The sequence below is a fragment of the Coptis chinensis genome, chromosome 7 (assembly GCF_015680905.1).
Source record: "Coptis chinensis isolate HL-2020 chromosome 7, ASM1568090v1, whole genome shotgun sequence".
In the NCBI taxonomy this organism is placed as follows: Eukaryota; Viridiplantae; Streptophyta; class Magnoliopsida; order Ranunculales; family Ranunculaceae; genus Coptis; species Coptis chinensis.
In genome coordinates, this window is record NC_141462.1 from 45,246,414 (window position 1) to 45,264,802 (window position 18,389).

At 36.6% G+C, this 18,389-nt stretch overlaps 1 long non-coding RNA gene across 1 annotated transcript; it reads right to left on the reverse strand.

The window, feature by feature from the left end:
- Positions 1 to 3,815: 3,815 nt before the first annotated feature.
- Positions 3,816 to 11,892, reverse strand: LOC147487667 (uncharacterized). Its single transcript, XR_015201544.1, has 4 exons — positions 11,343 to 11,892; positions 7,053 to 7,142; positions 6,843 to 6,894; positions 3,816 to 4,018 (listed from the first exon to the last, which is right to left on the reverse strand). It is a non-coding gene; the product is annotated as an uncharacterized LOC147487667 (long non-coding RNA).
- Positions 11,893 to 18,389: the final 6,497 nt, after the last annotated feature.

The following is an 18,389-nucleotide window of genomic DNA, read 5'->3' on the forward strand; positions in this document are numbered from 1 at the left end:
TTGTTTAAGTTAAAGTTAAAAAAAAAAAAAAACTACAACATATAACACCATTGATTAACAAATAATCAAAACTACACTACTTTAAATAATCAAAGCCACCTCGCAGTTCATCAAACACTTTTTTCTTCATAACTTTTGTGAAATTCAATTAACATAAGAAGTAAGAAAATATATTGAAAACCTAAGGGAGGCAGAGAACACGATAGTTTATTAGGGCTAGGATTGATACTTTCTTAAATTTTAATTGACTAAAATCCACACAAAAGAATGATAATGCAAAAAACATAGTCTGTTAGCACACATTGACTGTGAAATAAACTGAGTTCATATTGGCTCATACATACGAAAGTTATGTAACCTAATATAATTGTTATGTTGAATTATTAATATTTTAGAAAGGAATCCACCTGTTCTCAGTCTTAGCTTAGGAAAATAATTAAAGCAGTCCATTTGCTACAAAGAGCCAAAATAACTCCACTTATGATATTGCCAATTTTCATGAAGATAAAATGAGATCAGAAAATGAAGATATTTCAAAAGATCCTTCTATGTTTCCATAAACATAATAATGCATAAACAGTGACATCACGTCATGTCCTCTGTTCGTCTGGAATCTATACTTAATAATATACGTAATCGTAGTTATAAAAGTGAATGATGAATATGAAAATTGAACGATGCCAAAAATTGGTAAAAGTGAACGATGAAGAAGAAAAGAAATCAAACGTACAACAAACCCACAAACCCTAAAATTTCATAACTTGGTTTTTTCAAGATTCAAAAACCTGCATTGAATAGCTTCAGAAGCTACATTTAATCTACAATGCTCCCTCTATGACTATTTTCATGTGTACACTCATTTCCTAATTAATAAAAATAATACATTTTGTGCTAAAATAAAGAAGATGTAGATATAAAAAAAAAAATAGAGATTGAGACAAAGCACATACCAAAAGGAATCTTGGAATGGACCATTTAAAAGGCTCGGTTATATCTGGGAAGTGGGAACTACCCCTCATTTAATTTTGAGCCTTTATCCAAGCAATTATGATGGTGAGAGATGAATACATGTGTTTTTATTTTTTATTTTTTAGGTACCTGCATCAAAATGACAATGGGAAAGACAATAAATGTAACTATCAAAATTACAATGGGAACTTGGTATGATGGACTCTACCTTGACCATACAAATCACATTATACGATTTGAGTCTAAGATTCTAGGCTCATATAACAAAATTGAGAAACTATAGTTCCTTATCAATGACTGTAAGAAAAATAGCAAAAATTGTGGAGCATGAACATTCATTTACTAAACAAAAGGAGAAGTTAAATCCACCCATTTAACATGAACACAGAAATTTCCTTTGACCTTTTGAGTATCAATAAGCTATACTTTGAGCTACAACAAAAATAAATTAATAAGCAAAAATGTCAATAAACTATTGTACCAGGCATTTAGGTTTAAGCTTGGTCAGTAAAATTTGTCACAATTAGAGAAGTTCAATAAGATCAAATTTTTGTTAGCTGGCAAATCCAAAAAGGTTCATACCTTGCTTGAGTGATCTTCATTCTTTGCATAATTAGTTAGTTAGAATCAAGTTCTTCCGGAAAGAACCTCCTCCATTCAATTTTAGTCATCGTCAACGATTGAACAATCAATGTTTTTCCAATTATTCCTTTTTCAAAAACTCACTAATGAAAATCTGTCCTTCCAACATCAAACATAACCAATAAAAGAAAATTAATTTAAAACGATCAAATTGCAACCAAATTTTCAAGATTTTATTTCACCAAATCCAACCGAACTAAAATCGAATCTATTTGAGCTTAAATCGGATTTGAAATTACCTAAGAGCTGCGTGAGGAAGTGAGAGGCGAAATTCAATTTCACTCATGTTCTTTTGTAAAATGAAGAATTGTGTGAAAGCTTTCTTTAAATTCTTTAAATTTTTTTGTTTAAGTAGAGAGAGAAAGATGTGAATTGAGTGGAGTTACGCATACTCTTGAAAAAAATCAGAAACGGTTTTTCGACTATTTTATAGTAAAGCCCCACGGATGAAGCCTTTTGGAAACGCCTTAATTACCGTACTTAATTTTATTCATTATTATAAAACTGAAACCCCTGGCCTCCTCTCCCGTCATTTTTCTTTTATTGATATGTTACTCTTTTGATTGGTTTTCATAAGTGAACGGCCAAATATTTAGAATCTCCTTTTAAGAGGAGACTTTAAAAGTTCTTAGGAAACATATATCACCCATATAAACCACATCCTATCTAGGCCCAAAGTCCTATTTTTTTTTTTAACCTAGGCCCAAAGTCCTATTTTTTTTTAAACCTTTGTAGGAATTAAATGAATTAATGTTAGTAATTTAATGTTTTTTAGGAATTAATGATTTTAGTAATGTAGAAATTAACTGGAGCAATTTAAGCCACACACGTGTCCCCCATCCAACTCAAAATTAAATACAAATTGTGATTTTTTTAGCCCATTATATTTTTATTAATTGAAATATTAATTACATTAGGCATCCAATGTGTGCATTGAATTTGTATTAAAAAACCCTCTCATTAAAAAGGTCTACACAAATTCCTATATATGTCACCCTCTCATTTAATACATAAATGTGCATTAAATGTGCACAAATTCCAAAGAGATCACGAAGATCTCCACACAATCCCGACCACCCTTTGTCTACCTATTTTGTTTTATTATAATAGACTAGGTATCACCCGTGCCTACGGCACAATTTGTTATGAAGTGCTTATTATGTTATTTGTGGTATTAACGTTGGTGCACCCATAGTTCGTGATTTTGAACGGAATCACGGATGAATTCCGACAATTATTTCAGTTTTCCAAATAACCGAAACGGAATAGAAACGAAACATCATACAATAACCGAAACGGAATCGAAACGAAACATCATACCACCAGTGGTATTTTGAGTAAATATATGGAATACCGACGAAATTATGGATAATCAACTATCTAACAAAACTGCTTGAAAACTGATTGGGATTGGAGCATAAAAAAAATTAAATAGTATTTGAATTTTTTGTAGCAAACCATTAATGGCTTTTTTCAGCTTCTTCTTCATCAATTAAGTAACTCAATAACTTTTTAGAAGATGAAAGAAAATAGGATTTGCATAAGAAAATAAATAAATAAATGAGTAGAGGAGAATTGGTAAGAGAGTTGCAAAGATTGGGAGAGATGAATGAAGATGTGTTGACAAAGATGAGTGGAGGTGAAAACAGATGTGTTGACGAAGATGAGTGAAGGTGAAAACAGCCAGATGAATAACCAGTTATTTTCAAATGTGTTTACTCAAAATAAAATACTACATGCCATAATAATAATATTGCAAACATGCAAAATAAAAAATAAAAAAACTTTCTCAAATTGACCATGGATAAAAATAATTATGAAGATCCATCGTGTCTTAACTTTCTTTGGTAGCTGAGATAACAAAGCCTCTTTGCCAAGCAAATGCTTCAACGTAACAAAAACAGACTACGGCATCGAGCACATGAGTTTTCTTCTTAAGTCAGTTATCACGCAAAGCCTTTGGTAGATATAGCTACTAAAGCTTTGACTCGTAACCCTGAAAATTTAACACCAAAATTAATAACATTACAAAATCATTCCACCATTATTAACGGGTTAATCCCCACTAAAATATGTTTTCTTTTACATAAAGGCTTGACTAAAATATTATGTTAAGTTGGTATTTCTTCAGCACCATTGCAAATCTGGCATGATGTCCATTTGCTCACATAGAACTGGAGCACATGTCTCAACTATCACACCCTCTCGTTGATAATTGAAATATTTTCACCCAAGAAAATATCAAGATTAAGCATCAGTAACATATAATATGTGAAAGTGAGCTGGGACCACTTTCCAACATACTTGCCTTTGAATTTTCTAGTTGTTAATTAGGAAGTCTAATGAGGACTTGAAACACCAAGTCCATACAGTCCTTCACAACACTCCTTGTAAGCGTCACTTGCACCTGGAGTCAATATACAAAACGGCATGCAAGTATATCAGAATAAGGAAAAATCAAATCAATGCATATCAACTTGGGGGGGTGGGGGATCACCTACTTTTCTTGGTTTTCACTAAAGCATCTAACATTACATATACATGTCGGTTGGCATAAGTATAACCTCCAATGAATTTGAAGCAACAAAAAAGCTAAACGTAGTTATTATTTCTTCCAATATACTCACAAACCGAGTATATTTAACACCTTGATGACATGTGGTTTATAAAAGTAAGATGGAGCACACGACTGCATCAACAGTTCTCAATATTGTACTCACAGTCGAGAACACCAAAAAAAACAATAAATCTACGAAAATTCCCATAATGGTCTTTATGAAATGTATGTAGCAGAAAACACAAAACAATCTGCATCAGTTTATTAATTAGTTATCCAAGTTGAACGATGCAATCTAAAACCATTTCGCAACCTGTAATAAGGCTTGCATAGTTTCATTCAAACAAAAATAGCTGAATTCGAAATGAAATGAAAATGAAAACTTACCAAACATGATCGGATTCATTAAACTTGTTCAATTATAGAAATCAGAAAATAGAAAACCTACCAAGTGAATTGGAACTGTATAATTGTATCATTATTAAAAAGAAAAAGAATGAGTTTATTAATTAGTTATCCAAGTTGAACGATGCAATCTAAAACCATTTCGCAACCTGAAATAAGACTTGCATAGTTTCATTCAAACTAAAATAGCTGAATTCAAAATGAAATGAAAATGAAAACTTACCAAACATGATCGGATTCATTAAACTTGTTCAATTATAAAAATCAGAAAATAGAAAACCTACCAAGTGAATTGGAACTATATAATTGTATCATTAATAAAAAGAAAAAGAATGAAAAACTCTGCAAGTACCAAATTGAATTCTGAAATTGGAATTAAGATTCGCCCAATGAACAATGATTGAAAAAAGTTAGTTCTAAGAAATTGACGAAGACAGGAAGACTTAGACAATGATGTTGGAAATTGCAGTTGTTTTATACCTAATAGAACCCTTCTAAAGTTATGGGGGATGGTTACAACAAGCGAGTTTGAGCAAGTTCGGAAACCACCGATCTTGGGAGAGAGAGAGTGGGGAGTTGGGGTTTTATACGTGAATTGTGGTTCTATTGAATAATTGAATTGAATGGGAAAGGAAAATGGAGAAACAAAAGAGGCTAGGGTGTAACGACTATACTAATGGCAGTTTTGAATAATCCAATTAATTTTCTGGTGAAGAAAAAGAAAATTTTGGATTTAGTAATGGGGCAGGGAAAGGAAGTCGAAGAGGGAGTTGAGTAACGACTACCACTAATGGGAGTCTTGAAAAATCAAATAATTTTTCTGGTAAAGAAAAAGGAAACTTCAATGATTCCGTTTGGAATACAAACCGCCACATGTTTGCTAGGCTTTCTAAAGAATTGAGTGCATGGTCTTTCTAAAGTACTCTACCATTTCAAATTTCATTATTGTAAATTTAGTTGATGCTATATCGTTTTTATATTTAGATTTTGGTAACTCTTCATGTGATGTAATTTTAACTTTCAATATATTACCCTTTCATGCTAAATTGTATTTTTGTGTTACATATTTTTTTACCAACAACTTCAAGACAATCTTCTCATCAGCAAAATAAGATCAAGTATTAAGAAAAAAGACCTTGAAGATGAGGTCATTGCGAGGCAACTTTTCAAGAAAATAAACACAAACTCTCAACACAAACGATAAATATATAACCAAGCTAGTTGAATGCTCCTAGCCTTCTAATAGATCGTATCATTGTATCATGCTCTTGAAATTTAACAATTATGTCGGGTATTAAGAGCAGTACTCTCAACACAAACGATAAATATATAACCAAGCTAGTTGAATGCTTCTAGCCTTCTAATAGATCGTATCATTGTATTATGCTCTTGAAATTCAACAATTGTGTCGGGTATTAAAAGCAGTAATGCTACACCGACCCACTTATTTGACCTACTATTTGAACCTACCGATGTGTTAAAAGTCCTAATCATATCATTGATTTACATAAAGATACGTGTCCGTGTGTATTGCAATGCAAACTAACGTTATCCAAATATAGTGAGTCGCAATAGTAGGTCTAAAATTAAAGTAGGTCTGTGTAGTACCACTCTGTTAAAAGTCACAAAGCAATGCAATCAACATAAACGTTAAATTTTTTGTACGTTCCGCCCTGTAAATTTATATATATTAATTGATTCTCCACGAACTTAATTAGTTATATAACTATAATATCAACCGTTTTGGGTAGAACAAATTAGACATAATAGTAGGTGGGGGGAATTATTGTTAATAAACTAATAAACAAATTAATTTATGATAAAATATCAATAACATAGGAATACCATAGAAAATCAAAATTTAAGAAATGGGGTTGAAAAAGATGTACAAATCTACCCAAGTACCCAACGATCTTACTTGATACAAAAGAAACTCGCTACTGATATGGTCAAGAAATAATAATATTATTACCAATAGAGATTGCAGCAAGGTTTCGCGAAAAGAATGAATGATAGTCAAAACGGTGCTCAATAGGAAAAGGCATGTATTTTTAACAATGACAAAAACAAAAATTTCAAACTGAACTGAAAACAAATTGAACTCAAAACCAATATTGTACTCATTGCCTCATTGGAGAACATTAATCATTCTTCTTCCGTGAATAACATTGTGTTAGACTTATGGGCTATGGCTAGCTTCTACCAGCATAATAACTACCTCGAGTTGTTTATCAAATAAAAAGAAAAGAAAAGAAAAGAAAAAACATACCTCAAGCTATATTGTCTTGCACCTAGACATCTTCATCATCAACAAATTGAAACTACAAAATAAATCAATTCAAACATGCTAAAAAGTTGAAAGCAAATAAAGAAATTGTTGATGTTTAATTGCTACTATTAATGTTAAAATTGCACGACAAAAAAACATACACAAATATTTGTGGGCAGTCGCAAGAGAAATGAACAAATATAGTTTTACCTTGCATAGTTAGCAACTCTGAGAATATCATGAAGCCATAGTTTCTTGAATCTCGAGATAGATTAAAATTGACGAAGAAACATGTACGTACTGCTCTTAAAGCAACAACAACATGGTTAATTAATATTATATATAATTCGTATCAAGACAAATATGTCTTAAACATTGGTAATACCATATATGCAACATGGAGTGAACAGAGTAACAAACGTACGTAACAAACTAACAATGGAATTTACGTCATATTGTTGAACCCCATATCATTGTCCTTGGTTTTTAGAAATGCATTAAACCCGCCAATAGTATTCATTAGCTTCACAAAAATATGTAAAAGTACCAAAATCAAAGTTACACACCATAAAAAAAATAAAAAAAGGCTAACATGACTAAAACAAATTAGTTAGAATTAAATGGAAATAATTTAAAACTTAATCAGAAGCAATAAACGAAGAAAACACATAAAATGTTGATGAGAAAATAAAATGAAAAATGAAAAATAGAGAAGAAAAGCAATGGCAAAAACAAATAAAACTAAGAGCTAGTCTAAGATAAATTGTCATTTTTATTGACTATTGAGTAGTGGTTACATTTTAGAGGTGCCTTTTAATGGTGCTAATTAATGTGAGAATACTAATTAACCTCATATCATAGCTTGTTTACCGTTTTAATTAAGAATAACAACAATTGTGGAAAAATTAAGATAATTCCAAAGACTAAAATGTAATGTAGGTACATTATATTGATGGGTCATTTGATGATTCATAATTATGAGAATGTTACAAATTGATTATGAGTATAATATTGTGTAAATGGTCATTCCAAAAGACTACGGGCGTTTCAAAATTTCAAAAATGGTGTAGAAAATTTCTTGGATGGTGTATTAATCCTTACTATTAATACAGCCGTTTTTTTTTTAATTGATTAATTGAAAATTTCTTGGATGGTGTATTAATCCTTACTATTAATACAACCATTTTTTTTTTTTTTGTAATTGATTAATTTCTTTTAATACAATCTTTAAAAACACTTAATAAGTTTAATATAGGTAAGGAATCGACTTAAATGTCATTGAGAATTAGCACCAAAGGGGTTTCAAAATGCTCTAGATCGTACATGCCCCAATCTAACTTTCGAGACCCCGCGATTTCTTAAATTAATATTAATTGGTTGAAAATGAACTGGTAAGAAACCAATTGGTTGAAAATGAACGGGTAACAAAACGTCACATAAACCGTCTAGCACGGTTACAAACTGACAATCTTAAATTGGTTGATACTCGAGTGTATTTCAAGATTACATCTTGGGGTTTAATATATTTCAAAATCATACATAATATCGATGAAGACTTGTCAAAGGCGTATTTAATGTGTTAAGTAAACACTTTAAATGTTATTAAGGAGACCTTTCAAACGTCCAATGTATGTATTGAACACAAAATATTTTTTCTCTATTAAATTTTTATTAATTAAAATATTAATTACGATTAGGCATCCAATGTATAACCAATGTATGCATTGAACATAAATTATTTTTAATTAATTGAAACATTGATTACATTATGCATCTAATGTATGCATTGAATTTGTATTTAAAACCCCTCTTTATGCAAATCCCCACACACATCTAACTCAGATCCCCACGCGATCCTGACTACTCTTTGTCTACCTATTTTGTTTTATTATAATAGATTTTAAAAGACTACTCAAAGATGTTTCAAAACGATTTAGACTGTGCACCTATTTTCATCTAACACATATCCCTATACGATCCCGACCACCTTTTGTCTATCCATTTTGTTTTATTATAATAGATATATATATTCTCGAGTGGGAAAAAAAATAGTAGCTAGTGACAATTAGCTGGAGCAGCTAGGGGTGTTCATTTGGACCCAAACGCAAAACTTAACCAAGATATAATAGGTTAGGGTTTGGTGGGGATTTAATTTGGTACCCCAAACCCGACCTTTGCTTTTAACCCAAAACCAAACCAACAACCCGACCCCAAAACCCGACAAATTCCCGGAAAATTAGACATGTATTTTGTAGACTTATAGTGTTGCGTTTATAGAAAATTTTTTACTGACCAAAAATAAATTTTTTACAAGAAATTTATTGTTGGTTTGATTGTCATAAAACTAAATCAATTTTTGAGAAGTGTTTACGAACCGGTTCAACCGGCCTTGTTTTACAAAGATAAATAGTTTTATAGAAAAACCCACTAGTTACCACCGGTCCGGCGGTTTTTTGGCGTTTATAGTTTACTGACCATTTTTTCTTTATTTCTGATTTCATAAAATAAATCATTTGCTCCAAAACCCACTAGTAAAACTTCAAAATCTCTTTGCTCCAAAAATCAGATTTGAAAAGTCCTTGCATCATTATCCTACAACTCCATAACATCGTCTTCATTCTCCATAATTGGGTCATCGCCATCGAACAACTTCACCTAAAGCAGCTACCTTGACGTACTGCCATCCCATTTCTTAAAGTTTACATGAGGAATCGATTTTCTAGACTCAATTCTTGCCACAGAAGAGTCAACCTTTTCCCTGCATCTAAATTCTAATAACTTCTTCCTTAAATTCCTAGTACCACCAAGACCAATTTCAAGTATCACATCAATACTTTTAATTCCCGATTTCTCGACTTTGGTATCTACGAGAAGTGAGTTTTTGAGCTTCCACCATCTCAATTTTTATTTATTTTTTTATTTTTTGTATTGAAGAACCGGTTTAATCTGGTTACCCGAAACCAAAATTGACAGAGTACTCGATCGAGTCAGATATAAGGTAGATTTCGGTGGTTGCTTTTCTCTTTCCACCCGAACCCGATACTGACTCGAAATTGGTCCGTTAGTTTTTCGGATGACCTAAACCCGACAAAAATCCGAACTTTCGGTTACGGGTAATCTGACCAAACCCAAATGAATACCCATAGGAAGCAGCCCCGGTGGAAAATCCTGTATCCGCCCCCAGAGATTTAGAGATTGATCGAAAATTTGAGAGAAAAATCAAACTGATGCGTGTTTGAGAAGTTGAAACCACATAATAAGTTTCCATTATTGGAATACTAGTGAATGCCTGTGCCAGTCAGCACTCTAGGCACATTACTTTTGAACAACACTTCAAGAGACCATCTCTATGGTAGCATTGGATCGATGATATAACCATTTCCAACAGTTTTATACTTCATAATCATTTTATACTACTCATACTCAAGTGAGCTTAATGATTGCAATTCTATGCATTTCATTTCTCACAAACTAACTCATTACACATACCCTTGTACATTTATTAATTCAACATATATCAAAATGAGAATGAGGAAAATAAGGGGAGAGAGTCTTCAATTAAGAACATCATCATTTTTATTTTTATTTTTTAAAATAAAAAGAACCAGGAGAGTCTCTTTTGTATTTTCAACATTTCAAAAACCTAAATCCTGTCATAACCTAAAAATCAAACAATACAATCTTCATAGATCAACCAAACCAAAATACTCTAAGAAACTTGTAATATGTCACAAAGGATAGGTAAACACAAAGCATCAACACATTGACAACATCTCTAACCACCATCCCCTCAAAGAGCTCTCGAGCAGCCTCCATATCGCCGACTCCAACATACTACGCTATCATTGAATTCCAACTCTAAAAATCTCTTTCAGGCATCACATCAAAACACTCCCTTGCAATACCAACTTCCCCATTCTTCACACCTCTCATTAAACACCTTCCTCGCATCCCAAATTCTCCTAATCAAATAATACATATAAATTAGAGAATTCTGCCCAAACAAATCTACTGCAAACCCTCTCTTCACAATCCTAGCATAGCGTTTCTCCCTTCGTAAACCAGCCTAAGTTCCGCACAAACCTTAACTAAAAAAGGAAAAAGTATACACTGGACATAGATTTAAATTTCATGTGGTATACTATAAGCTAGACTACTTACATGCAGTCGACTCTGTCAAACATATTTATAGTTAATAGAATCAGGAGCCTATATACTTGGGGTAACAGTTATAAACTCAACATAATTAATCAATTGCACTTGATAACACAATGTTTACATTTGAGAAATTCGTCTACTATTTCCTAAACTTCAAATCCAACAGTAAACTTACAATTCCCGCGTTTATAGTTATCAAACTTATAACAAAAATCAAAATAACTAAATGAGTAAGCTAAACAACTAATTATTATAAGAAAGTTCAAGAAAAAAAACATGAGATTACACAAACTATCATTAGTTCAGGAAACTTTTTTTCTATGCTTAACATGTATGACTCACCGAACATGGAGGCAGATCGGGATTTCCTTAGGAATAGTGGATCGGGAGCTTCCTTCCTTCTCTTGAAGAAAGACAGCCTTCTATCAGAGAGAATAGATCGGGCTCGAGCTTCTTTGGAGAGAGACTCGATATTGGAGAGAAAGAGTCGAAAAGAAAAGTGAGGATGAAGAACAGTCGTTTGATCTTGCTCAAACAGATCTGAGCCATCCTTTGTCTGTTATTTTGTCATTTAGTGGGGAAAAAAAACCCTATCTTATTAGATAGATATAAGTGAGAGCGAGAATACGTAGTCACTATCTGAAAATGACACAATTTCCTATGCTCTTCAGCCTTGGAGTTATTACATAAAATAAACTTGGCACACATTTCAGTCGATTTTAATCCTATATAACCTCTATATTATCAAAATAAGTTTGGGGAGAGTTATAATGAAGCCAAAAATGAGGATTTTATATATTTAGTGTAAATTTATATTGCTTGTGCTTAAATTAGTTCGATTCTTGCATATTTATAGAGATAGGAAGTGTTTGAATTTGAACATGGAATTTGTAAATTCATGCTAGAGATAGGTGAAAAGTTTTTTTTTTTAGCGAAAAATAAATGCTTTTTTTTATTCCCTATAATGAGTGCAACAATGGACTTGATGAGCTGATGGTTTAATTAATTGATGAATTACCTTTGTGGCGTTGTTTTATAAAATTGATTGGCTTGTATAAAACAATGCCCAAATGGGTAAAGGAACACCAGTAAAAAAAAAAAAAAAAATCAAAAGCAAATTAGAGCATATTTAGAAGAGGCACTATCCTAGCATCAAACACCAAATTTTTAAAATTTTAAAAATTTGGTGTTTTTTCATCTTCAGGAGAGACACATGTTGATGAAAACACCAAAAAAATACCAAAGCAATCACCAAATCGGTGAAAATTTGGTATTTGCTTTGGTGCTGTATCAAATCTCTCTCGCGGCTTTGGATAAACTGCGCGGTTTGGCGAACACCGCGTGGGCTTTGGTGTTAGTTTGGGCCTCTGTCTTGTAGTGTTTCGAACACCAAATTTTAATGTGTCGCTTTATACCGAAAACTACATGGGCTTGGGCTTGGTCTCTTGCGCGGTTTTGTGAAAGCCATGCGTGGTTTGGTGTCGAATATTTGATGTTTCTCCTGAAATTGCTTGGTGTTGGTTTGGTTCAAATATTTGGTGTTTTTCTGGTATCTCTCCTAATAAGATGTTCTTAAGGCCGACTATTCAAATGAATAATAAGAGACCCCCATTTTGGTGAGGCCCTAACTACTCACCAGCTACCTCACCTGACTAGTCAGGGTGAGCCCATCCTGCACGCAATCTCACTAGTGAGTACTTACTACCACTCATTTTTTACGATACAAAAGTTGAGCTAAAAGAATGGAGTAGAAAATGGTAGATATATGAACTTCAAGTTGAAAGCATAGTTCAGAATTTTGGAATTTTTGGAATTCCGACAAATTCAAAACCAAAATTCATTAAATTTCAACCCCAATTACATTCGGAATTTCAGATGATTTTGAAATTTCAAATATTTCAACTCTATATTCGAAATTCCAGTTTTTTGAAAAACTGAAATTTTGGACGGAATTCCAAAGTTTCGTTCGGAATCACGAACTATGGTTGAAAGACGAGGAAGCCAATGAAGGAAATGAGTTAGTAATATCAAATTGCGTCTTTACTATGAAATTTTGACGCATGACAAAGGTCTACCGTGCACAAATATTGTTTAGCTGCTTGGTGATACAGTCTGAAGCAAGACCGTGTTTGATTATTATGTAATAAGCGTTGCAATTTTTGCAACCATATGCCAAAGGCAAATTTTCCAAAGACAACAATAACTCGCTGGTGTTTGATTTGCATTGGCTAGTGAAATTTTATTTTATTACAATTTGCTCTCACATGTGGCAAATTCCTTTGTCTTTGCGTGGCAAAATATGCCATGGAGCACGCAAGAAAATTCCACCCACTTTAAAATGGGCAAATCATTCACAATGGATCCGGACGGAACGAAAAAAACAAAACAAATAGTGACAGAACCATATATAGTGGGCAACTTCATTAGTCCGTTATACAAAAAATGTTTATCCAACAGTGCTAATGTATGATCAAATTTTACAACCTCTGAAATCAAAATGTAGTATTTGATCTTACAACCTCTCTTTTCTCTCTCTCTCTTTTTTTCTTCTTTTCTTTTTCTTTTTTTTTCGCCTCTTATAGCTTCTAACCGCTAATTGCTTTTTGTGTTGGTGCGTGTTCCTCCCAACTGACACGTGTTTTCTCTGTCCCCTCCCATGCGTGCTCAGCATGCCCCCATGCATCATGATTACCTGCAGAACTTGACTCCTTGTTCCTTGAAATCCACGTGGCGCCCATCCTCCGGTCCATCTCTTCTGGCTTTTGGGTTTTATCACCAGAAAAATTACCCTCTTGCCCCTGATGCTTCAAATCCCGCTCAAACACTTCATCTTCTCTCCATTTTTCCATTCTCTTTCATTCTCTCTAACTCAGCACCCGTCTCCCCTCTTTTGCCCTTCTCTCATCTGGCCCGTTAGCTCCCTTTCCCTGGTGATATTTTTATTTGCCCTTGTTCCGATACTTCTACGCCTTCTTCTCTTCCTTAGCTTCGCATTTTGACCGAAAGTCAGGTTTGTTCCTTTCCCTTTTCTTTCTTTTCCATTTTCAGTTTTCTAGTTTCCGATCAAAGTTTAGTTCTTCCCCTTGCACCTTAGGCGTTATTGTGTCCCCCTTTGTATCTCTCAACCTTATCGCTTCTTGGGAAACAATAACCTTTCTTGCCTTAATCATCTGTTCTGTGTGCATTATGTCTGCTACGGAGTCATCGAACTCCTCTGCCATCAGATCTGATAGATCGGAGACCCCACCCTCTAGGTCTAGTAACTCCATCGCGGATGAGTTTGTGTCCCCAGCCTCCGGGTCGACGAGCCCTATCGCTGTCCCCTCTACCTCAGGGAGATCGTTTAAGCTTCCTCCACCTCCCTCATACTACCGCAGACCCAACCTAGATGTGGTCAAGGCCGCTTATGGCATCCCTGACGATGTGATATTAGAGCATATGTGCGAGTAACTCATTTCCCTCATCTTGTAGAACCGCGCCCAAGGTGCCTGGTCGCTACGGTCGGTCAAATAGTGGCCGACTTAAGATTTCCCCTGTCATTGCTGGATGTGGAAGTATGCAATCATTTCAACATTCCGCCATGTCAAGGTATTGGCAATTTATGGCGCGTCATGTACGCTGCCAACTTTTATAACAAAACGAATTCTCCCAAAATCCAACTCCGCGATATCATTGCCCATTACTTCATAAAAAAGAGTACCAAGTTTGGCAGTATAGGCTATCAATCCTTTTGTAGTCGTCAGCGGAAGAAGTCTTTCGTTCTCAACATCACCACCTCTGATAAAGTCTAGCACCACTACCCTTTGTATGTGTCCGGGAACTTTCTGTCAGCGGACATACCTCTGGAAGTTTCTCTAAGGCATTTACACTTTCTCAAGAGCGGTAAGTGTAGTTAATCAGCTTAAGTGTCCTTTTACAATTCTCATTAATACCGTGCTTAACTTTCCTTGTCACAGGTTGGAGTCCCGACTCACACTCTCAAATCTACACCCATGTCTATTCTGAAATCTTCTAGAAACTCCGCAGTTTAGGAAACGATCAGTGTGACATTCTCGGCATCGATCCTGATAAAGCCACTCCTCTTCTCCTTGATCCAACTCTCAAAGATTTTGGAAAGTATCAAGGTATTTTCTACCGTCTGCCTCCCCCTAAAGAGAGATTACCCAAACCTTCTCCCCCCAAGACTAAGAAGAGGGGCTATACCAAGAAGATCTCTCATTCGGCCCTAAGAGCTGTAGCTTCTCATTCTAACGTATCTCCTACCGCTGCACCTGTCTCATCCATCCCGGCAAGTGTCCCCAGCTCTTATTCTTCCCTTGCTGATTGGGAAGATGATTTTGCAGTCACCGGCTCCCCTCTGCCCACCCAGAACATGGATGTCTCCAAGCTCAAGAGACCCGGAAGATGATCCCACTGACTCGACGGTGAAGGGTCCACCTGCTAAAAGATGTAAAATAATGGAAATACCGCTATCCCTACTGCCCCCTCTGGCCCAGTTGCTACAGGACCACGGCCTTTGGCTTCTTCACGCCGTCATGGCAAGGATCCTTTGCCTATTGGGCCCGAAATATGGCATCCCGACTTCAAAGCTAGGGATCGCCCGGTCACCACTCGAGACTCGACCTTGGACAATGCTGCAGTGGCCCCCATCTTCCACGAGACCAAGCCTATGGCGACTCTAGAACCTTTGTCGCACATCGTGCTGCTATCTACACTGGGTGGGAGAAGGTGTGACTCGTCTTGATTCTCTTTTTGCCTTGTATTTTTCTCTTGTATCTCACGTCCCTTTTGTGTTCAGCTGAGCCTGGATATAGGCTATGTCATCCACGGATTGACCAACACCCTAGACACTTTGGAGGCGACAAAGCAGGAGATCAATGGGCCTGACGGTTGGAAAGCGCGATATGCTAAGTTGGATAAAGAACGCGATGATTATCGTATCGCGGCCCTAAAGGCCCACAATGATCACATGACCGCGGAAGGGGCTCTTCGGCAATAGTTGACTAACCTTCAGGCTAAAATGACGAGCGAGAAGGCAGCAATGGAGGCCACCGCTCAAGCCACTCTTGACCAATCCCTGACTGCTGCTTCTGATCGCTTCCGCATTTTGGCCGAAAAGAAAATTGATAGAGAACTTTAACGTCAACTAGATGAGTTCACTGCAGCTGGGAGACTCCTTCCCTTGCCACCATCTGCTCCTGTCCAGGCCGCCAATCCAACTGCCACTTCCACTCCGCTGCCTGAAGAAGAACTCAGCACCCTCCAGGCAGCAGATAACGCAGTGGTAGAAATATCAGAAGGCTCACCCACGAAAGCAGTGCCAGAAAATCCCACTCCGAAAGAACCGGCTGAGGAGCAGTAACTTGGAGTTCACTCTTTTGTTTTATACTTCGATATTTTTTGCTTCCTAACTAGTTGTCTTAATACTCTGCGTCCCATATTTTTGGGTGTTCCCAGCGGGCTATAAAGTTACTCACTCTTTGTTCCCCATTCATCTGACTTGATGCATTTTTGCTATTATCTCATTTGGAATGTGTTTTACCAATTTGTGCTAACTCTATTTATCTGTATTCTACTTAGCCGTCTATAATGACTTGGTTTAGGGCAGCTCCGTTTGCTCCCACTTTGGTTTTGGACCTCATCGTCCGCGGAGGGCACACCCCCTCCATTGCCTCTGGCAGCCGTGAGGCTGTTTGGGGGCAGCTAGTTGGTTTTGGACCTCGTCATCCGCGAAGGGCTCGTCCCTTCCGTTGTCTCTGTAATAGCCGGAGGCCGTTTGGGGAAGCTTCGGTTTCCCCGGATGGTTTTGGACCCTCGCCCGTCCATAAAGGGCTCGTCCCCTCCGTTGTCTCTAGCAGCCGTGAGGCTGTTTGGGGGTAGCTCAGTTTGCCCCCAGTTGGTTTTGGACCTCGTCATCCGCGTAAGGCTCGTCCCCTCCGTTGTCTCTGGCAGCCATTAAGTTGGTTAAGGCAGCTCAGTTTTTCCACAAGTTGGAAACTGCCTCCAGAGTAAATTATTCTGTTAGTTCGCGGCTAATAAAAACACCATATCATTTGGTCCCAATTGCACTCTGTTCAATGATAAAACATATAACACAAAACATCACCATACACTCGAATAACAATCTCTAGAGGTTTAGGAGTTTGTCTTTAATTACAATAAAACTGTACAAAGCATCACTCATGGAACTTCTTCAGCATTCTGATGTTCCAAGGTCTCGCGATGTCCTTTCCCTTTGGAGTCTACAACCGATAGGTCCCAGCGCTCCCCTTATCAACGACAGTGTAGGGCCCCTCCCAATTGGGCCCCAGTTTTCCGTCTTTCTCCTTTTCACGGTGGCGGGTCACTTTCGTCGTAACGCGGTCTCCAACACAGGCTGCCGTGGCTTTACCCTCTTGTCATATTGCCTCTACAATCTCCTATGGTATTCTTCCAATCTGATGCGCGCTATGTCTCTCTTTTCCTCTGTAAGGTTCAACTCAGTAGCTAATATAGTTTTGTTGACTCCTTCTTCTACTGCTCTGGTTCTAGTAGTGGCCTCCACCATCTCTACAGGAATCACTATCTCTACTCCATATGCCATGGCAAATGGCGACTCTTGAGTGGACGTTCGGTGTGTGGTTCGGTATGCCCATAGCACCTGGTTCAATTCGTCTGCCCAAAACCCCTTTCGATCCTCCAATTTTTTCTTCAAATTATCCATTATAGTCTTGTTCAAGGATTTTGCTTGACCGTTCCCCTCCGGATTGTAAGGAGCTAAGAACCCTTGCTTCACCTTGAACGCTTGGAGGAAATCACGTACCTTACCCCCTGTAAACTGAGTCCCATTATCCGCGATTATAGTATGCGGCAGCCCAAATCTGCAAATTATGTTCTCCCACAAGAATTTCATGACTTGTTCCTCCTTAACCTGCTACAGTGCCACACCTTCTACCCATTTGGTAAAATAGTCAGTCCCGGCCAACATGAACCTTCGTTTGCCACTGGCCATGGGTAGCGGTCCGACGATGTCTAGCGCCCACATGGCGAAAGGCGAAGGGCTAAACACTTTATGCAAGGATTCTGCAGGAGCGTGTATTAGCAGTGAGATTCTTTGACATTTCTCACACATCTTGGCATATTCGGTTGTGTCTCGCTTCATGTGCGGCCAAAAATACCCTTGTGATAACAACCGGTGCACCGTCGTCCTCCCTGCCGAATGGCTTCCACAATCTCCCTCATGAATCTCACCAATGACTTCTTCCACCTACCGAGGCCCCAAACACTTCAACAATGGACTGCTGACATTTCGTCTGTACATGTCACCATCTATCAAAGTGTATCTTTGGGACATCTGCTCCATTCTTTTCCTCTCTCGTTTGTCCTCGATCTCTGACCCCGAAAGGAAAC